This window comes from Eurosta solidaginis, chromosome 5 (assembly GCF_040869045.1).
Source record: "Eurosta solidaginis isolate ZX-2024a chromosome 5, ASM4086904v1, whole genome shotgun sequence".
NCBI classification, from domain to species: domain Eukaryota; kingdom Metazoa; phylum Arthropoda; class Insecta; order Diptera; family Tephritidae; genus Eurosta; species Eurosta solidaginis.
The window spans coordinates 25572414-25595911 of record NC_090323.1 but is presented as its reverse complement, the minus strand read 5'-3'; the positions used below and the strand labels follow the sequence as shown (position 1 = coordinate 25595911).

At 37.5% G+C, this 23498-nt stretch overlaps 1 long non-coding RNA gene across 2 annotated transcripts in view; it reads right to left on the bottom strand.

Annotated features, from left to right (window-relative positions):
• The window catches only part of LOC137254059 (uncharacterized), a 323781-nt gene that overhangs the window by 258011 nt on the left and 42272 nt on the right, over positions 1-23498 (bottom strand). Inside the window, exon 3 of one of the 2 annotated variants that reach the window (XR_010953959.1) lies at positions 5133-6675. The exons of the other annotated variant lie outside the window; for it this stretch is intronic. This is a non-coding gene — a long non-coding RNA (uncharacterized lncRNA). Of the gene's footprint in view, positions 1-5132; positions 6676-23498 lie in introns of those variants that run through there. 2 annotated transcript variants of the gene reach the window in all.

The following is a 23498-nucleotide window of genomic DNA, read 5'->3' as shown; positions in this document are numbered from 1 at the left end:
AAAACCTAAATTGTTTATTTCTGCTAAGAAAATAATAACAATACGTGAAATTTGGTATTTTTGATGCCTTTTCACGCTTAATTAGAGAACAGAGGTCAATTAGGGTCCGCGGTAAGTACCTATCCCAAGATAGTAATTCAAGAAAATGCATTGGCTCCGTTTTATGAGGCTTTTTTTCGGACATAGTGGAGCACGTGCACAATGACCTTCTCCACAATCTCGAATTCAATACTGTGATGTTGGTACGCCTCCAATAACTTCTTTAGGCCAATCGATCGGACCTTCATCGCTGCAAGAATCATAGCTCTATGATCTATCATTTACTTATATTGAATGAACAAGAGCCATTTATTTGCATACACAATACTGAAAACCCAATATTTTTGTTTTTGAAATTTGACATTTGAATTTAGGTTGAAAAGTATGCTCCAAAAATTCTAAATTTTTATTATGTTGTTTGGGCCAATTTATAAATATTTGGTTTGCTAAAATGAGCATTTGTGGCCATAAATTAAAACAGGGTATATTTGTTATTCCCGACGCGTTTCGACGTTACCTTACGTCTTCTTCTTTGGGGATATTAATATTCACATTAATAGATATTTATTTTAGGTACTAATATAATTTTTGCACAACATTATTAACATAGTAAAATCATTGATTGATCATTGATCAAATCATTGATTGATTTTACTATGTTAATAATGTTGTGCAAAAATTATATTAGTACCTAAAATAAATAATTATTAATGTGAATATTAATATCCCCAAAGAAGAAGACGTAAGGTAACGTCGAAACGCGTCGGGAATAGCAAATATACCCTGTTTTAATTTATGGCCACAAATGCTCATTTTAGCAAACCAACTCTAAATTTTTATTTTCCACTGCCTTACCGACAGTTTCCAGTGATTTAAGTTTTTTCTCTGTTTAGGTAGAAAGTTAGGTCAACTCGCACCCAGCCTAAGTATATTGTATAATTTTTAAAATCCAGAAGATATTACATTATACAACATAGAAATTATAGATTATAAAAAAAAATTCAAATATATTGCAAAGTGATCAGATATATAGGAGTTTTTTTGCGATGGATAAGCTTATCGCCTCTAATATTTCCGAGCAAGGAGAAGGCAAATCTAAACAAAATTTTATTATTTTTTATATTGAAATGTGTGATCAAATTAGAAAGCGCTTTGATTTTAACAATGTTGTTCTACAAAACTTAAGTTTCATGGATCCCAAAGAAGTTGCTGGAAAAAACCGATTCTTTGCATATTGTCTTGCAACAATCGATCAGAAAATTGTGCAGGATATTGATAGCGAATATAGGGAATTAAAGTTTTTAGAATTTAAGACATATTTATATATTATTATAAGACATATTTCTAAGGTTCCTCCAGAAGTTTTTTTGGAAAACTATTTCTACTATCAAAAGAGCTGACTCTACATACGCTTTTTTCTAATTTACGTGCTTGCCACACTCCTCGGGGAATGTAGAAAAAAATTTTTTTTAAATAAATTTAAACAAAATAAAGATCCGAAACCGTCTGGAAACTGATACATTAAAGGGAATATTGCTAGCCCAAGATTATTTAAAATTGAATAACTGTTCCTAATATATTGAACCGCAAATCAATTTGCTAAAAAAATGAGCGCGAATATGTATAACTAAGAAACTAAAATGATATAGGAGAGGTTCGATTCGAGCTCAAAAAAAAAAAAAAACACAAAAGAAAAATAATTGTTAAAATTACTGAAAACAAGTACCTTTTTTATATAATACAAAATTTATCCTTTAATACGTTTTTGTTATTTATAAAATAAAATGAAATGAATTAAAAACGATTTTATATGTTGTATGTGGCAACAAAAAATAACAATCAAAGAGAGTTTTCGGAAAAGCGCTTTTAAAGCTAATATTATTGAATGAAATCCGGTGATCTCATTTCGGTTTCCGGTGAATACAATCGTACGTCCCCTAGCAATAACCCAACTTCGTCCCAACTCAACTTTGGTTGTTATTGGTTGTTGCCATAGATATGACGATTTTTGACCATTTTTTGGGCGGCGTCTGACGACTTGGAAAAAAAAAAATATATGGCAATGCTGCTTGCTGCTGGGTAGCTTTAAGCAGGCATAAGAAGAACAAAGTGCCAAAGAATGACATATACATTTAAAAGTAATTAAGTTAGGAATTTCTTTTTCAAAAATTCGGGCGACCGAATGCTTCGAGCCGGTCATGTTATTGGTTCCGTCTGCAGCAAAAGCTAGCATATTTTTAGTATAAGGTATACAATGTTCAATAAAGCCTGTATCTCAGTTTTAAATATATGTAACTTTTTGGTGTTTGAATATTTAAAATAAATCTTACATAGAAGGCAGGCTTAAATCGTCATTTTTCATTACAAAATCGTCCAAGCGTCATTCTAACTGAAAATCGTCAAAATGACGACGGCGTCGTCAATCTGTCAACGCTGGAAGCAAGTCTGGCTCAATTGAGGTATGGCGCGCCGACCACTGGTTTACATGGAAAATATTTGAGCATAGAATTCATGCGTGAAGCACAATTATCACTAAAATCCAACTTGTTGTGTTTATCGAAAATACGACAACTGAAAATTAGTGACGGTTGATAATAAATCGAGAAAAAAAAACCACAAGCGAAAATTTTCATTTTATTTATTTTTCTTTCGGCGTGAGGATTACATACTGAGGATTAATGTCAGTGCCTTTAATAAGCTTTTAAAAGAGAAAGTATGTCAACTGGCATATTTTGCACGGCATCCTAAATGTACAAAAGCTTTTGAATGTTAAAGCCAGGTTCAAATCCTCTAAATCTCAGAAGCCAAAAAGTAGTTTCATTTGAAATGAAAAAAATTTCATTTGATTTAAAAAAAATTTCAATTGATAGGACAAAAGTTTCATATGAATTTAAAAAGTTTCAGTGAGTTGGCAAAAGTTTTAATTGATTTAGAAAAAGTTTAAATTGATTTGAAAAAAGTTGAATTTATTTAAAAAAAGCTTAATTTGTCTTAAAAAAGTTTTATTTCATTTGAAAAAAGCTTCATGTGGTTTAAAAAATTTCCTTTGAGTGGAAGAAAGCTGTGTTTGAATAGAAGAAAGATTCATTTGACTTGAACAGAGTTACACTTGGCCAGGAATGGTATAATATCTTTTTTATTTTTTCCAATTCACTGTCATCGATATAACCGACAAGTTAAAGAACTTTCCAAAACACGTTCGGCATAAAAAATTCTCCTTCGTCTAGTTTTGTGAGTCCTGCAGCCAGATTGGTCTAAAAGCTAGAAATTCCTATCTATCCAGACCTATGCAACATTCTTCTCTTCAAAAAGTCATAACGAAATAACTCATATTTTTATACGAAGATAATCTTCAACCAACGATCTATCCTCGGACTTTTGTAAAAATTTAGTCTTTAGTCTTTTTTCGTCTACTCAGAACATACTTTTTTAGGTTTCAGAACCCTATAAATATGAAAAGCGACGTTTGTTTAGAATCGAGTTTCAATTTTTTTTCGCTACTCAAAATAAGACACTCTAGTTTTACTCAGAAAATGTAAGTCTGAGCAAAAGCTTTTTTTTCATAGACCCCTTTATTCCACCTTAACGCATAGTGTGGAATACTTTTCGGCGCATTTAACAGACCTATTTGATAGAATCAGTTTAACACCCCGCAAAAAATTATGCGACTAGTCCCTAAAGGTGGTGATTTCCGACAGGGGCGCTTTCCACTAGTCCGACTATTGACTTGCTCAATAGGTATGCTTTTGAGGTGTTTAGACGTAGGAGACTGCGGGTCACCATTGGTGATCGTGTAATATTTTGTGTGATCGCTAATGTGCGGGGGGTTCTAACCCCACCTCGTCCCTTGGCGACCGGTCAGGAGTAGGTTGGTACTCAACTGGTAGCAGCTTCGGTTGCGAAAGTCAAACCAAGACACTAGAGTGGTACCACGGGGAGTGGATAGCCTGCGGAGCTTGCTCCATTTCTTCTCATTTGCGGTAGGCCTTTCGGTAGCATCGTGGTGGCTGTGGTTGATACACGAACGCGGTAGGGGTTGCTTAGCTCTAATGTGGAGTTGCATTGCAACCGGGTGCCATAACCCTTATAATGGAAGAAGTGTTAGATAGGCCTCCAACCCCATCAAAGCGATGGTGAGCCCACTCACATCATCGATTGAGTACAAGGTAAGCGAGCCTTGCGGGCTGCTGTTTTGACTTGTGTACTATGGTGCATCCGTAAGGTTAAGCCGACGTCGGCACGTAAAACCTTACACTCGTTGATCTGTTTTGTCTACGTTGGTGGATAACTGACCCACTCAAGTCCCTTTTGGCTACATTTGAGATTAATCAGTTTGAAATTTTTGTAGCCAATTTCAAGGAACCAAAAAAAGAAAAGGACATCAACTAGATAAGTAAAATAAAAAAGATTAAATGTAATTGAATCGAATTATTTAAGAAAAATGCGTAGCCCTATACCGAACTTAAAATACTAGGACCACATGTTCCATTATCGTAGAACGTGCCTTATTTCCATTTTTTACAACACCAATGTTAAAGTTTAAATAATTATAAAATCCCGTGAGGACAGAAAGAGACTTGTACAACAGTGCCCGTAGAGATCAAAAGTGGCTATAGTCATATACTCCTTGTAGAATTATCCAAGACTTATCGCATTTTTTGCAGGCTAAGTGCTAAAGTGTGTGTTGAATTATTTCTGTCTGTAAGCTACTCGTTTTATTTGATGTTCTTGAAATAATTCCTATTAAATTTCGTTGTCATTTAATACCAGAAAATGGCAGCTGAGTACACTTAAACAAATAAAAGACAATTTAGATGAAGACAAAAATTAAGTTAACACATAAAAAAAAAAAAAAAACAAATGCTACTATGATAAAATGCTTGGAATGTGGCACAAACAAATATTTGACTCAGATTATCATTATTCGAATGATATTGTTAATGATATAAGACACAGAAAAAAGTGAATTTTAGTCCATGCAATACATTGAAAAAAAAACGCTTAGTAATACATAGATAAAAGCAAACTATGTAAATTTACAAAAATTATTTACCTTATTATTGCTTGATCGGCGTCAATAAGCAAATACACACCATGTCTAGCTTTTCTGAATAAAAATAAAATAATTAAAAAAAAATTTTTAAGTTAAACGGTTTTATTGAAAACAATACTTACTAGAAGTAATAATAATAAGAAAAGCTAGAAAATAATTAGGTAGGTCCTAGGTACTAGTCATCACACTCCCTATCAATCTAGGGCGTTGAACAGACAATTAAATAAAAGCGTTGGGCGCGTGAAATTTCTAAAAATGTGAAGCGTAGCATAACCTGATTAGGGTTCAGTTGGTTTGGTATATGACTATCAATAGAAATATGACGCGTCCAACGCCTTTATTTAATTGTCTGTTCAACGCCCTAGATTGATAGGGAGTGTGATGACTAGTACCTAGGACCTACCTAATTATTTTCTAGCTTTTCGTATTATTATTACTTCATGTAAGTATTGTTTTCAATAAAACCGTTTAACTTAAAAAATTTGTTTTTATTATTTTATTTTCATGATTTTAGTCTTTATTTAATTGCCTATTATTTCTCATTCTATTTAGTTCATTTACTGACTCATTATTACAAGGACTCTTACCTGACAATTTGTTACAGTCTATGCCCTCAATACGTAATGCTTCCAAAGACTTTACTGGACTCTGCGGCACGTATGCTTGTCCCTCCTCCAACTCCAAAATATTTTGATGTCACTTCTACCGGACGGTATGCAATATTTGTTCCAAATATGAGCCAAATCGGGCATCATAGGTCGCTTTCTATTCATGTATGTATTATGTGTTCCAAATATGGACCAAATCAAATCGGACCACAAATACGATTTTGTGAATATCTCGATCCTTGCGCCACCTAGCGGCGATTTTTTTTGATAGGTCGCTTTCTATTCTTGTATGTATTATGTGTTCCAAGCATGACCCAAATCGGACCACAAATACGATTTTTGCGAATTCCTCGATCCTTGCCTTACCTAGCGGCGATTTTTTTCTTATTATTTTATTGTCATCGGGTTCTGAACTATATTCCAAGTTTCAAGCTTGTAGCTTATCGGGAAGTTACTTAAATTTAAATTACAAAATTCGTTCACAACGGTCGAGCAATCGGCCGTGCGGCCTGCCTGTCAAGTCAAGCTAAATAAAACCGTTTAAAAACATAGCAAATTATTTGCATATGTAAACACAAATTTAAATAGGCCTAAGTGTATATCCTCGTATGTACCTTAAAGCACTCACAACTAAAGCCTATTTTTCAGTGTTGACTACCTTCATTTATTGCCTAAGATCTGTTTCTTTATTTGCTTTTCTTAACTGTTTGGTTTTTATTTTCTTTTCTCTGTATACTAACGTGTCAGTGTTGGTAGCGTCTGAAGTACACTACTTAGTGGCTTATCGAGCATTTAAACGCCACACTTAAGCCAGAAACAAATTTATGTGAGTTTAGTTGGGGTAAGCTTTAAGCTTAACATTTATTTATCATTTAAATACTTGCTGGTTATCTGTTTTGTATGCATGTAGATTTGTTCGGATCTATGTATGTATGCAATATTCCAAGATGCGATTTTTTTTAGGTAAACACTCACCTGAAATTAAACGAAATGAGAAGCAAATTGTAGTGTATTGGCTTTAAGTTAGTACAGAAAGGTATTTTTAAAGCAAATAACTCATTTAAGTAGGTACTATAAATAAATAAACAATAAGTCATAGAAAACATGCTGCTTGATGATAATTATCTGTAGCATTTCGTTATAAAAATAGTTATTAATTTGAAACCAATTGTATCAGGTGTTAACAACAGAGGTAACTTTACCGAACACAAATAATTTCGGCCTGTTGGAAAAGTGCTTCATCGACTTTTTATCGGTAGCAACTGATACCGACAATTTATAAGTTAGTTATTGACTCATTATTGCCGAGTTATCGGTGTCTTAATGGTCTCTGGTCGACTTGTTATAGGCAGTTTCCAGATGCGTCATCGAATTTGTATTGAAGTCTTATCAATATCTGTTTCACAAAAAAGCAAAAAGTCGTCAATAACAAATCGATAACACGCCGATAACTAACTGAAAGCACTCTAATAACAAGTCGACAATTTGTGGTTTACATATGTGTAACTTTTTGGGAACAAATCCACTTATATATAGCTTATAATATCACTTATCGATAACACGCCGATAAAAAATTGGTAATATTACAACAGCAAATCGGTATCTTCTCGATAACAAATAAACTTCTTTTTAATAAATAAATGCAATTTTTTTTATATTGAATCGTTAATTTTTCGACAGCATAGCGATAAAACGCCGTTAACAAATCTATAAGCCGTTAATAAAAAAACGATAACTTTTCATATTACATGAAAAAAATTTCGATAAATAATCGACAATTTTTCGATTATAAATCGATTACTTCTCGATAGTAAACGACTAATTCGTCAATTAAAAGTTGATGACTCATCGAAAACCACTTATCGATAACACGTCGATAAAAAATTGGCCATGTCACGTCAGCAAGTCGATAACAAGTAATCAACTTTTCAATAAATAAATGGAATTTTTTTATATTGAATAGTTAATTTTTCACCGGCAACGCGATAAAACACCGTTAACAAACCTATAAGTCGTTAATAAAAAATCGATTAATTTTGCGTATTACATCGAGAAATTTTTTTTAAATAGTCGACAATTTTTCCGATTCTAAATCGATTACTTCTCGTAAACGTCTAGTTCGTCGATTAAAATTCAATGACTCGTCGAAAACATTCATCGAAAAGAAATGGATGACACCCCGCATCATATTTAAAAACCAAAAATTCATCGATAACACACCATTAATATTTCCATAGTAAATTGATAACACTCGCTGGTTTGGGTTCCTGCTTCGATATTGGCCTCGCCTTTGACTTCTTATATTTAGTTTCTTCTCCAACTATTTCTTTTTTTTTTAGTTTCCCCTCTCCACTTTTCCTTTTCTTTGCTTAGGTGTCCTTTCTTTGCCTATCCTTTCCTCTTTTCTTCTCTTTTCCTTTCTTTTCTTTTCTTTTCTTTTCTTTTCTTTTCTTTTCTTTTCTTTTCGTTTCTTTTCTTTTCTTTTTTTCCTTTCTTTTCTTCTCTTTTCTCTCCTTTCCTTTCCCTTCCTTGCCTTTCCTTTCCTCTCTTTTCTTTCCTTTCCTTGCCTTCCCTTCCCTTTCCTCTATTTTCCTTTCTTTTCCTTTCTTTCTCCTACCCCTCCTTAGGAGTCACCTAACTGGAATGCAGAATCGACAGAATAAGTAGATTTTACGGTAATACCTGTAGTTGAGTAATGCTTGAAGCACGACTATGACTCTTAACCGACGTAAAATATAGACGACTGCTACCGTTCAATATCTGTAGTGTTTATCAATGATATAAGAAAGTAAAATTATAAGCAGCAAATAAAATTATGCCGTTTTATTGAAGTTCGATTAATTTATAGAAAGAGAGAATTTAAAACACCTTACCAATACTCAGAACACTATAAGTTACATAACAAATTTCTATTCCTTAAACTCTTTTTAATTGCCAACTTACTGACTTCCGTCCTCTTCTTCGCTCTCCATAATTGCGCTTAAAGCGGGAGGCGTAAAATAATAAAAGGCATAAAAATTAGTAAGTGGCGCTTCATTTTTTATTAGCAGCTTAATTAAGTTATAATAATGACTGACATAATAATTGATAGAATATCTTATAGAAATAATAAATGTCTACTTTGCCACATTAAAGGCAGTGGAATACAAAGATGACAGGCCGGAAGTTTATAATGCAAGGAAATTGAAATATTATGAGAGTCATTTTTTTGTTGTTGTTGTGGGTGAATCAAGCCAGTTTGATTGACGAAGGAATAAATACAATAAAAAAAAAAATTGGTTTAAAAATTAAATCTGTTATATTTTTTAATTATTCAAGGCTGAAGACACGTTGCCCGTGGAGCTTTAATAGTCATAAAGCGATATTTATTTTCATGGATTTAATTTAAGAGTTTTAAGTAATACTGTGGCTGCTTTTGAATTTTTTTTTAACAGTTTCCCGTCTTAATATTATGGCATCGCTTCTCCCATCCATTCTACGGTCAGCCTTATATGCAACTTAACTTCGATTTGAGTCTTATCGGAGTTTTCAGTTATACTAACTGGTGTGTGTCCTGCACGTGACCTGAGTTAGGCAGAGGATACCTATATGAACAGTAGGTGGGGCAGGTTGTTGTTGTTGTTGTAGTGATAAGGTTGCTCCCCGAAGGCTTTGAGGAGTGTTATAAATGTGATGGTCCTTTGCCGGATACAGATTCGGTACGCTCCGGTGCTAGCCCGACCATCTCGGGAACGATGTATATGGCCACGTTAAACTTTCAGGACATCCCTCCCTACCCACCCCCATGAGGAGCTTGGGGTCACCAGAGCGTCATCTGTTAGTGAAGCAGGATTCGCCGCGGATAGGTGAGGTTGATAATTGGGTTTGGATAAGCTATATATTGCGCTGGCAATCTGAAAAGTTGCACTACGCAGCCCCTTGAATCTGGTATATTCGAACCCCCTAACACGCTGAGGTGGGGCAAGTGTCGAGGTATTGATACATTTTTATATTGTATGTTTTGTGTCATATAGAGAACCGATGTTGGTAATAAGAAAATTAGTATTTTTAGAGAAAATAATATTGTTCAGAGCTTGAAGTTGTTTTGTAGATAATTGTACTCACGATATAGGCGAGTTGAGTCATACACACATAATCAATTCGCAAACATTATTGCTTTTTTTTTAGAATTATACTCTTTCGAAAGAAATCAAATCAGAACATAAAAAAAACGACGAAATTAAAAAAAACAAGGAGGAGAAATATCACCTTTAACGTATATATACTTAATATTTTTCCACCCACTACCATCTCAAAAACAAGACAAGTTTCACAAGTTTGCCATCTAAATGCTTTTTCAAAGTTCACGTCTTATTAAAATTTTTTCTTTAGGTATAATTTCTACATATAAGCCCATATTTTATTATTATTTCCGGAAAAATGTTGGGAAAGGATTATTTTGGAATAGTTTGTGGACTATTTAAGAATACAACTGTAATTGTTTTAGGAATCAATACAGTATAATATTGGCTTACTTTCAGAATTGTTTTGAAAAATATTTCAGTTTAAATTCATAGATACTTATAGATGTTGTTGTGATTATTTTTGAAATTTGTGTAACATATCGATATAGCTTTTGGAGACTGTTTTGTGATTCTTTCGCCATCGTTTACGGAATTCTTTTAGATATGTTTTGGGAAAGTTTATGAATAACTTAAAAAACTACTTTTATACATTTTTCGAGAGCAATTAGGGACCGGTTATTAGGAAGCTCGTAACAGATTAGAGAATAATGTAATTTATTTTAAGTGGTTTTGTGATTAACTGAAGACCGTTTAAGAATTTTCATGTGTTTGTTGTTGGAATTATTTCAATATAGTTTAAGACCCTTTCAAGTTAACTTTGAAATCGCTTTCAGGATCGTTTTAATACTATTTCTGAGCTGTTTAACTGTCTTGTGATTATATTTTTTGAAAACTTTTGCTTTCTGGTTAGTTTCTAGGTCGTTTGCGGAATAATTTCGACAATGTTTTGGGATCATTACGGGATTATTTTTCTTACTTATATATTCATGCTAAGACCTAGTTTATATATAAGAAATTAGAAGTTTAATTATATAACTAGATTTCCAAAGTAAATTGACGTGGCTGAATCCGTTTGTACAATTTCAACCATCATAGGAGTGCGGGTTCAAATCCCACTCCCGGGAGAAAAGGCTTTGAAGAGATTTACAAGGTATAACCGAAAAGGCTGTCGTATTGATGTCTTCCTGTTTAAATTTTTCCCAAATTATTCAGTAAATCATAAATTTTTCGACTCGATAATCGGTAATTGTGAACAAATTTTAGAGTTACGGATTGTTTTTTTTTTTCATAGTAAAATTTCCACCTCTAGAGTATAATCTCTAATTGAAAGCACAAAATAAAAAAAAGGTAAATATTTGACAGAAAATAATATAGTACCCATGGATGGAACATACGTAAACGCGAAGATTATCTATTGACCATTTATTGTAGATTAAAGCACGTGTAAACATGGTCTAAGAAAAGTTCGTAATACATTGGGGAATTTTGCAAATTTATTTTAAGTAATTTTTCGGTGAGCTAAAAATATTAGCGCCGAAAAATCGTTAAGAACATGCTGATATTGTATTTGAAAATAGAGATTTAAAAAAAATTGCAGATTGTTTTGCTGTATTGTTGAGGTTTAGATTGTGTGTAGTTAAAACGATTCTCCGAAATTCGATATTACATGTTTCAAAAAGCCAAACCCCGGACTTAACACTGCCAGAATATATCCCGATAAAACAATAACCGCAATAAAATGGTCGAGAAGCTCGGCCTAAAATCTCCTCGGAGGTTATCGCGCCTTACATTTTTTTTTTAATAAAATTCTCGAAATTTCAAAATGTTGCCACGTTCCCGAGATGATCGGCTAGTACTTTTGTTACCGGAACATTTCGGATCTACATCCGGCAAAGGACCATCAACATCGTTGACACTCTCAAAAACCTTCGCGGAGTGACTTTATAGTTAAAACAACAACAACACCTCCACTGCCAAATCGAAAACGACCTTTCTCAGATTTTTACTGATTTTATATTAAGCCCCTTTCATGTTTGTCCCCTCATTTCCATACGAATTTTTGACCCACGAAAAAGTCTTTTTCGGTACCTTCCCGTTCAGCTAGACACTTAATACTTAGAACATTGTTCAGATCTGGGAGACATTACAATGCAAGTGATGAAAAAATCCGCTAGGTGGTGCACGGATCGAGATATACAGAAAATTTATTTTAAAATGGAAATTTTGTGATCGACTTTTAACTAACTTCTCGGTGATCCAGAGACTTGAAACCTAGCATATAGTTTGCGAGTCGATGGTACTACAATTCATGGAAAACAAAATGCCGCTAGGTGGCGTGCTAATTGAGATAACAACAAATCCCTGAAAAAACGAGGGGAATATTGCGATCGATTTTTGAGTAACTTACCGGTGAGCTAGAGACATGAAACTTGGGCCGTGGGTCAGAACCCGTTGACAATGCAACACTTGATCAAAACAATTCCGCTAGGCGGCGCATAGATCGAGATATTAGGAAAATTAATTTTAATTTGGGAATCTTTCAATCCATTTTAACTAACTTCCCGGTTACCTAGAGACTTGTAACTTAGCACATAGTTCGAGACCCGGTGAAAATACAATTTACAGAAAACAAAATTCCTCTAGGTGGCGCGCTAATTGAGATAACTACAAATCCTGAAAAACGAGGGGAATCTTTGATCGATTTTTGAGTAACTTGCCGGCGAGCTAGAGAGTTGAAACTTGGGCCGTGGATCAGAACCCGGTGACAATGCAACATTTGGGCAAAACAAAATCGCTAGGTGGCACGCGGATCGAGATAGTAAGAAAACAAATTTTAATTTGGGAATCTTTCAATCTATTTTTAACAAATTTCGCGGTTACCTAGAGACTTGAAACTTGGCGCTTAGTTAGAAGCCTGGTGACAATACAACTTATAGAAAACAAAGTTCCGCTATGTGGCGCGCTAGTCAAGATAACTGCAAATCCTTTAAAACGGGGGGAATCTTGCGATCGATTTTCGAGTAATTTCCCGATTAGCTAGAGACATGAAACTTGGGCCGTAAGTCAGAACCCGTTGACAATGCAATATTTTATCAAAAAAATTCCGCTAGGTGGCGCATGGATCGAGATATTGAGAAAACTGGTTTTAAATTGGGAATCTTGCAAATCAATTTTTAACTAACTGCCTGCATATCTAGAGACTTGAAACCTGAAATATAGTTTAAAATTCGGTGACAGTGCAATGTTTGATCAAAAAATTTGAGCTACGTAACGCACAAGTCGAACTATTTAGAAGATTAGACCATACCTTCACGGCTACCCTCCTGAGCGTTGCAGGCGTTGTAGAATTCCACCTCGTTGAAGGCCCACTCAGTGCACGTCCTTGCATACTTTTAGGCATACGCGACTTTCACCACGATTCTTTTAGACTTTCAGGCGTATGCAAATTTCACCATGATTTTCAGCTGTGCAAATTAAGTAGCTGACAAACGAGGTGGAATTCTCTTGTTATGATGCGAGGTTGAATTCTGTTGTTTTCGCAAGTGTTGTCAGCGAAAATTCCACTAATTCTCTTAAATCTTGCTATTTTGAACAAACAAATAAAGATAAGAATTTTCACTTAGTAATTACTTAAATTACTAATCAAAGTTGCAATTGCCTTTTGTAGGCAGTACTAAAAAATTAAATATAAAAAGATGATACAAAAATTTTAAGGACTACCTTTCCTTTATACAGACATAGTATTGTTGAATTTTGACTAAAAACTTTAACAATAGCTTTTGTAAAAAATTTTGGGATTTAAAATTATAAAGGTAGAGCGCGTGTTTAAATTTTCAATAATCAATTAATTAATCTCAAGTACATGGTTTGCTTAAATTGAAAGATTGCGCTCCACCTTTATAGTCTTAAATCCCAAAATTCTTTTACAAGAGCTATTGCAAAAGCTTTTTAGTCAAAATTCAACAAGACTGTGTCTGTATTAAAGGGAAAATTTCCGTTTATTTTTAGGTCCATTTATGTAAAAGTAGTCCTTAAAATTTTTTTATCATCTTTTTATTCTCCATAAAAGTGTGTCACATCACTTTACATCTCGAGATATTGAATTTGTGCTCAAATGGGACGTTTTTGCAATAAACTTTAAGTTTGGTTGAATAAAATTCTGAGGTGGGACGAGGTGTGACGTTAGCTGAGCAAATTTTGAAAAAGGATAATTTCGAAAAGTTGTCAGAGATTGGATGCTTATAAAACGGCGGTGAAAATTGGGTTAAATTTTACCCCTCATTCATGAAAAATTAAAGATGTTTATAAAGCTTTTTCATAAGAAATTTGAATGGAAATGCCATTTTAAAAAGTCATTTAAAAATTAAGAGGTAACTTTGTTTAATAATGTTTATATTTGGTCTCGATTTTTAGCACGGTCTTATGTGTAAATATACGCAACTCTTTTGTACCAAATAATAAATAATATAATAAAATAATAAATTTTAGTTAATACTGATAAGTTTGCGTGTAATTGACTGATTCTAAATCAAAAAATGTGATTATTGTCGAGGGTTTTTTTATACTCAGCTGAGCAGAGCTCACAGAGTATATTAATTTTGTTCGCATAACGGTACCCCGTAATGGTATAAACTAATCGAGATAGATATAGACGAAAAATGATATGGGCGAAAAAAGAAATTCATTTAGCCATGTCCGTCCGTCCGTCCGTAAACACGATAACTTGAGTAAAGTTTGAGGTATCTTAATGAAATTTGGTACGACATTTCCTGGGCACTCATCACAGATCGCTATTTAAAATGAATGAAATTGGACTATAACCACGCCCACTTTTTCGATATCGAAAATTTCGAAAAACGGAAAAAATGCGATAATTCATTACCAAAGATGGATAAAGCGATGAAACTTTGTAGGTGGGTTGACCTTATGACGCAGAATAGAAAATTAGTAAGATTTTGGACAATGGGCGGGGCACCACCTACTTTTAAAAGAAGGTAATTTAAAAGTTTTGCAAGCTGTAATTTGGGAGTCGTTGAAGATATCATGATGAAATTTTGCAAGAGCGTTAATCCTATTACTATATTTATTTTAAGTAAATAAATTATGTCAACATTCAACTCCAGTAATCATATGGTGCAACAAAATACAAAAATATAAGAAAATTTCAAAATGGGTGTGGATCCGTCCTTTTTCATTTAATTTGTGTAGAATACTTTTAGTACCATAAGTCGAACAAAAATTCACCAATCCTTCTATTACGATAACGATTTTCTGTGAAAATGGGCAAAATCGGTTTGAAGCCACGCCCAGTTTTTATACTCAGTCGACCGTCTGTCCTTCCGCTCGGCCGTTAACACGATAACTTGAGCAAAAATCGATATATCTTTACTAAACTCAGTTCACGTACTTATCCGAACTCACTTTATCTTGGTATTAAAAACGGGCGAAATTCGACGATGACCACGCCCACTTTTTCGATATCGAAAATTTCGAAAAATGAAACAAATGCCACAATTCTATACTAAATACGAAAAAAGGGATGAAACATGGTGATTGGATTGGTTTTTTGACGTAAAATATAACTTTAGGAAAAGCTTTGTAAAATGGGTGTGACACCTACCATATTCAGTTGAAGAAAATGCAAATCTTCTGCGGGGCGAAATCTAAAGCCCTTGGAATCATGGCAGGAATACTGTTCGTGGTATTACATATATAAATAAATTATAAATTATAATATAAATTATATAAATAAATCTGCGGGGGATGATGTTCTGGATCACCCTGGTCCACATTTTGGTCGATATCTCGAAAACGCCTTCACATATACAAGTAAGGGCTACTCCCTTTTAAAACCCTCATTAATACCTTTAATTTGATACCCATGTCGTAAAAACACTTTCTAGAGTCACTCCTGGTCCACCCTTATTGCGATATCTCGAAAGGGCCTATGGAACTAAGGGCCGCACCCTTTTTAAAATACTCATTAACAACTTTCAGTTGATACCCATATCGTACAAACACATTCCAGGGTTACCCTAGGTTCATTTTCCTATATGATGATTTTCCCTTATTTGACAAATGATGAAGGAAAATTGTTCCAAAGGACGTCACTCTTGGTCTACAATTTCGGACTATTATCGGACTCATAATTAAGAGCACTTTGAAAATATTTCAGGGGTGTTTAAAAAAAAAAAAGATAAAGAAATGCGTTCAAATTTAATCAAATTTTCATATTTCAAAAAAAAATATTCAAATAAAACGAATTGATAGCTGAAGAAATATAGCAACGGCAAGTTGCTCCACTTTTTAGTATTGCCATTCGTATGTATCCGTTAAAAAGACAATTTTGTCTCCAAAGCTCTCAGTTGAGTATGTAATGTTCGGTTACACCCGAACTTAGGCTTCCTTACTTGTTAGTATTACCATTTGTATGTATCCATGAAAAAGAGAATTTTGTCACCAAAGCTCTCAGCTGAGTATGTAATGTTCGGTTACACCCGAACTTAGCCTTCCTTACTTCTTTTTTTTCGTTTTTGTCATGTCGGGATTGTGCAGATCTGAATTTGGCTGTGTTTGAATTATGCGTTGCTGGTATTTCTTCGGTTCTGTATAATAATAGGTCGGAAGTTCTACGCGTACTTACTATGTTTCTCGGTCTTCTGCATTTTGCAAATCGTGATTATGCTATACACCCAATTCAAAGATGAATTAAAATTCGCAATCGAGAATAATAATTTTTTTTCCCAGCTTTCCTTTTCTATATATTTGCAAATTGTTTAAAGCATTTCAAGCTACATGATTCGCAAAAATTTAAGATGACCCTAGTAATAAACGGAGGCAGAACATATCGATAGAAGCTATTAAAGATTGCTTCATCATTGCTCTTTACTTTGCTCTATTTTATCAATATAGACGAGTGTGATTGTTATTGTTTTGCTTTCTATTGTTATTTAATTATTGCGGCGGTCATAAACCCGGTCAGTTAGTTACTTCTAGAAATATCCCTCACTAGGGTAGGCACCTTGTCGTTGGTGTGTGGGCTTAGCCGAACTCCATAGCGCCCGACTATGAGGCGGAGCTGTTTAGGACTGACATCTATGCCGTTTCGCCTCATACGAGGGCGGCGGGATGTCGGTGACCAAGAACTCGCAACCCCCTAATCCAGGGTGTTATGCGGACCGTGCCTATTGGACGATTTGCAGCCAGGGGATAAATTCGGCTGTATTCGAACGGAGCCTTCCCGATACCGGGCCACCTCGGGAAGTATTAATGGCCTTACTACAGTAAGGGGCGCTGCTGTGGCGGACGGTTCTTTCCCCGTATATAATACTGGACCGCTGAGCCCGCCTTGTCGGGCAGGTGGTCGTACGACCAAGATGAACGACTCATTACCTGACTGTAATAAGGACGATGTAAAGAGGAGGACTGAGTCGCAATCCAAGGACGACAAATACGAATTAAGCGATGCGTCGGACTCGGGGAGCGAGAGTAGTGCTGATTCAATGAACTCCGTGGAGAAGCACACAAATGAAAACGGAGTAGAAGAGTGGAGAAGGGTACGGAGCAGAGGAAGTAAAAGAGCTCTCTCACAGTACCGTGCAGCACTAAGAATTGTACAACGCTTGGGAGCAGTGGTCGACCCAACAGAAATGGAGATCGAGCGCTTGGAATGGGTCCATGAAGCGGTAGAAGTAGGTCGAAGGCAGTTCAAAAGGTTTGCTGCGAGAAACCCTCGGTTCTGCAACCCGTACGAGGAGGAAGAAGCGTCGAATGGCAGAATGAAGAGGCAACGTTCGGCGGAAGGCGACAAGCCTGCTTTCAAGAGGCAGAAAGTACCCAGTCCTAGAGCTGCGAGGCAGGGCAGGCGCATAGACAAGACAAGTAGGCCCAAAGCTGTAAGACAGATGGGCTCCAATAGCGAGGTAGCAACTACCTCGTAAGCTGCGAGTCAGAGGGAAACTACGGAAGTAGGAGATAAGCCAGAGGGAGATAACGCTAAGACTCCGGCTTTCTAGGAGGCGCTAAAGGGAGTTAAAGATAAAACTCCGGCTTTCTCGGAGGTGCCAAAAGGAGATAACACTAAGACTCCTGCTTTTCCCGAGAAGATGAGAGATGTGGCAAAGCAGTCACTGACTGTGGCGCTGGTTGGTCGTAGCAGTCCTTTCGGACAAATTACTACTGAAAGGTGGAGACCTGTGGAAAGGGAGCTTATTAGCTTAATGCTTAAGATGATGCGGGAACAACCAAGTAAGCCCCTTCTAACCTTTGATTCGGGGGGATTGTATAATGGTGTGAAGATGATAGCGTGCGACAACATCGCGAGCTTGCGGTGGCTGGAGGAAGTGGTTACAAACCTCCAAAGGCAAGGCACGAACGCGCGGTTTGAGGTGGTGGATAAAGCGCAAATCCCCACGGTACCAAAAGTTAAGGTATGGATACCATGCATGATGAAGTCGGAGGATACACTGCGACTTCTGCAGAATCAGAATCCGAACATACCGACACAGGATTGGAAGGTACTTACTGTATCTCGGCCTACCGAGAATGGTCAGTTCTACATCTTCCAAATAAACAAGCAGGCGGAGGATATTTTGTACACGCAACTTGGTAAAATGTCCTTTGGCACTGGCAAAATTTACATGCGACTCAGGAAAAGAAGTCCCGAGGATAAAAGCCCTAACACGCTAGAGGTTGGCGAAGTCGAAAAGGACCTCAAAAGCCTAAGGGAAAAAAGACAGGCGGAGGTCCACGACGTCACCACGAACGTTCTAGAAGAGGATCAACCGCTAAATAGTGCTGTGACTCGCACAGAGGGACACCCTGCACAACAGTCACGAGAGGCTGAAGGGGGCCTCGAATACTCTAAACCAAAAGGGCAAGGGGAGGACGACGACGTCAAGACGAAGGCCCTGGAGGGGGACAAACACCCCAACGGTGCTGCGAGTCCTACAGATAAACCTCCAACACAGTAAAGTGGCGTCGAGCGAACTCCTCCTAACCCTTGAGGAGGGTTCGTTTGACGTGGCGCTGATCCAGGAGCCGTGGCTCTCATCGGGAGGAAAGGTATCTGGACTTAGCGCGCGGGTTTGGCGTTTACTACGCGCAAACGGAAGGACGGGTGCGAGCTGTAGTAATGGTAAGGAAACGGCTGCATTCATATATGCTGCCTATTTACACCACTGAGGATCTCGTAGCGGTGGCCGTTGAGCAAAAGAATAAGCAGGCATTTATCCTGGCGTCCTGCTACATGGCCCATGCTGCGGAGGTCCCACCGATGGAGTGCAAAAGGCTAGTACAGGAGGAAGGGCGGTTGGTCATAGGCGCAGATGCAAATGCGCACCACAATGCGTGGGAAAGAGCAGATACGAACGAGAGAGGCGAATCTCTGTTCTGTTACAGCCTGCAAACCAATTTGCAGATAGCCAACAGGGAAAATGTCCCTACATACATTGGTCCAACATCCAGCAATATTCTGGATATTACATTGAGCTCCGAGCGTGATATATCAAGGTATGATTGGATGGTCCTTGATAGACTATCCTTCTCCGACCATGCGTATATCAGCTTCAACATCCCCCTAAAGAGGGTAGAGAAGGGAGGAACCTTTAGAAACCCTAGGTCAACGAACTGGACTAAATTCCAGAAACATGTAGAAACAAAACTGGGACAACCCAAAGAGGTTGCTAATATAGAGGAACTGGAGGAGTCGAATGAATGCGAAGGGAAACTCATGGAAAAGTTTCTGTACGGACATAGAGTGCTCCAGCGAAACAGCACGGTTGAAAAAAGTCCTAGCAAAAGGAAACATAGTCCAGGGACTAATAAAGAAAGAGAACGGGGAATGGTCACGTAATAGTGAGGAATCCCTTGAGGTGCTTCTCGATACACATTTCCCATCGGGAGACGGTTTAGAGGAGCCAGCAGACATCACTCACACTTCGATCACGGAGCTAGTAATACCGGGCTTGGTGACCGATACCAAGATCGAGTGGGCAGTGAAGACGTTTTCTAAGTTTAAATCGCCGGGCCCAGATGGTATGTTCCCGCCCATGCTACAAGTCTAAAGTAGGGCGGTCGTGGAATGGCTTAAAATAATATTAGATGGGTGCATACGACTGAACCATGTACCGCACTCTTGCAGAACTGCTCGTGTAGCTTTTCTACCAAAGGCGGGGAAGATCGGTCACGTGTATCCCAAAGATTATAGACCAATTAGCTTAATATCATTTCTGCTCAAAATCTTTGAGAGGCTGATAGATGTGTACATAAAGTCCAACGTGGATGAAAAGCTGCTCTCGACAACACAGCATGCGTACACCAAAGGCAAGTCGGTAGACACCGCATTGCATAGGGTGGTAATAAGCATAGAGAAATCCCTGGAATATAAGGAGTATGCTCTAGGAGTCTTCTTGGACATTGCCGGGGCTTTCAATAATGTTGCAAAATGGGCGATTATGGATGGTCTTAATTACATTAAAGTACATCCTGCCTTAATCAGATGGATCGGCTGCATGTTAAATTGCAGAAAGATTACATCACAATGGGGATTGTACGAGGCCACGAAATCAGTGGACAGGGGCACGCCGCAGGGAGGGGTGCTATCACCTCTGCTGTGGACGCTGGTTATCAACCAACTGCTCAGGCAATTCGATGAGGGACCCGTAAAACTTACGGCTTACGCAGATGACGTTGCAATTGTCATAAGTGGAAAGTGCCTTCCAACGATTAGTTCTTTGATGGAACGGGCGCTTCGCGATATTCATACCTGGGCATCTAATGTCGGGTTGAAAGTCAATGCGGAGAAGACGGATATGGTCTTGTTTACAAAGAGGTAGAAGGTTCCAAATTGGACCAGGCCTAAGTTAGGAGGGGTGACCTTACAGGAGAAGCCTTGCACAAAATATTTAGGAATCATCCTAGACAGTAAGCTGTCATGGAAGCTCAACGTGAGGAGAGGTTCAAGAGGCCTCAACGGCACTCTATGCATGTAAAAGAATGCTGGGGTGTACGTGGGGCCTATCGCCCTCTCTTTCTCATTGGGTTTTTACAGCGATTGTAAGTCCTATTCTATACTATGGAGTTCTTGTTTGGTGGAAAGCCACATAAAAAACAACCCACCTCAAAAAAATAGAGGGGGTATGCAGACTATCGATGCTTAGCATTACGGGAGCCCTGAAAATAACCCCGACGGCTGCACTGTATGTCATTTTGCACATCCCACCCGTAGACCTGGTAGCAAAGAACAAAGCGTTAACGACCGCAACCAGGCTCGGTGCTTCGGGGCAGCTTGAGCGCCGACCATATGACCATAGTAGTATAGCGCCATCAATCACAAGAACAGACTACATGATTCCCTATCTGCGCTTCGAGGGAGATCTTAAGGCCACAATAGAGGTGGACGGTTGGCGCAAGGGTGCGCAAATGGCGGACGAGGCGATACATGTGTACACCGATGGTTCCAAAGTAGTGGAAGGAGTAGGGTCTGCGGTATACTGCGCTGATCCGGAAATAAGCAGATCCTACAGGCTGCCGGATTACTGTAGCGTTTTCCAAGCGGAACTTTTAGCCGTAACCAAAGCACTAGAAACCCTGGAAGAGAATAGCTTAAGCTGCAACCGTGTTAACTTTTATATTGACAGTCAAGCAGCAATTAAGGCAATTAGCTCGTATAGCACAGCATCTAAATGCGTGTTAGAGTGTAAGCAGTCTCTGGAGAGAATCGAAACAGGGAGAAGCATACATCTATATTGGGTCCCAGGGCATATGGGAATAGATGGGAATGAAAAAGTGGACGAACTAGCTAAAAAGGGCGCATCCCTTGAAGCTTGCTCCGTAGATGTCCCAATTAGATTGGCGAGATTAAGCGAATGCGAGAGGTGCACATGATCGACCAAGCGGGAAAGGCGTGGGTTCAAGCGCGGGGCTGTAAAGTGTCGAAGATTATGTGTAGGTTGCTTCTATCATTAAAAAGAGAGGACTGTAGGCTCATGACGGGTATTCTGACTGGACACTGCGTTCTGGCGTCACATGCCTTTAAACTACGCTTGGTTAGTGATAACAGATGTAGGAAGTGCGGGTTGGAGGAGGAAACTATCGAGCACGTTCTGTGCTCGTGCCCTGCACTTGCCAGGCTAAGACTCCAGCTATTAGGAGTGATACAGCTGTCAGATCTAGAAGCAGCAAGTGGCTTAAGCCCTAGGAAGCTTCTAGTATTTGCCAAGAGGACGGAGTTATTTTATAACATAGGTCCTGGTTTTTGATAGGGTTTTTCAGTTTGGTCGTTAAAACAAACTTCTGGTAACACTACGGACTCAATCAGTCTATGTGAGGTCCTCATGGACCGGCCAGTTCAACCTACCTACCTACCTACGTCTAGAAAATATTTGCCTTTTTCTAACGACTCGAGTATAAGTACACAGCTTTTCGTCTATTGTTTAAAAATTAAAGATTTTGTTTATTTGCAATATAAGGAATTTTGTGCGAATTTCTAATTTATTAGTCATAATTCATGACGTCGTTTATTTAGAAGGTTTCCTTAATCTATATATATAAAAATGGTGTGAAAAATGTATAGCAATTCATCAATTGAGAACGGCAGGACCGATTTGGCTCAAATTTGTTTTCAGTTCTTCGTAATTGCTAGGAGAAGGTTTTTACGAAAGAAAATTTTGGGAAAACCCTGCGGAAAAGTAGGAAAATTGGAGAAATCGAAAAGTGATTATTAATATAACGAGATAAATAACAGATGGTGCTGTGTTTCTGTAAGTTTCGGATAATTGTGAAATTCATTGTGATAAAATTGCATTTTGAATGGAGAAATTAACGGGATAAATAACAGATGGCGCTGTGCTTAGGAATTCGATCCTTTTTTAAGAAAATAAGTTTGCGTGTAAAAAGTGAGGTTTTCTTCTAGAACTGCGGGCATATATTGCGATACATTCATTCCGTAAGTATTTTTTTTTTTAAGAATTTTCTTTTTATTAGGATTAGACAAAAATTACTTTATTGCATTTTAGCTAGAGTTATTTGCTTGACTAATGCGATCTACGATCAAACGACTTGACGATCCAACCTTGGACGACGTACACGCCGTGCAATAATTAGTCAGAATGTCCGTGATAATCAAACGCAAGGGGAACGTGCAGAAGAAAATGAATGGAGACGTGCCCATATTGCACAAGTTCGCGCTGCACAATAACCACAAAAAATTCAACAAAATGTTGTTAGAACACCAGCCATAAATGCAGGCTTGAATCGCGCTGCTTTCGAATACGATTCCGCAATAGCCTACAAAGATCTTCGCTGCGTTGATATCGGCTCATTGTCTGTCATATGCCAGCATTGCAATGCTTTGAAGTTTCAATCGGAAACCCCCGGCTTATGCTGCGCTGGTGGCAAAGTGAAATTACCCGTTTTAACCCACCCGCCAGAGCCATTGTATTCGTTACTCTATGGAAATATAATCCAATCAAAACATTTTCTAGAGAATACACAAAAATATAACGGATGCTTTCAAATGACATCATTTGGAGCCCAAGTTGTTGATGTACCCGGCTACAATCCCACTTTTAAAGTAATGATATCCAATTAAAAATGAACAATTATTGTTATATTTTGTTGAAATTGCTTCCAAACATTCAGATTCAAGGGCAAATTCACTATCGAGCGGGCGCTTTGTTACCACTACCGAACGAAGATCATAAGTTCCTTCACATCTATTTCATTGGTGATTCG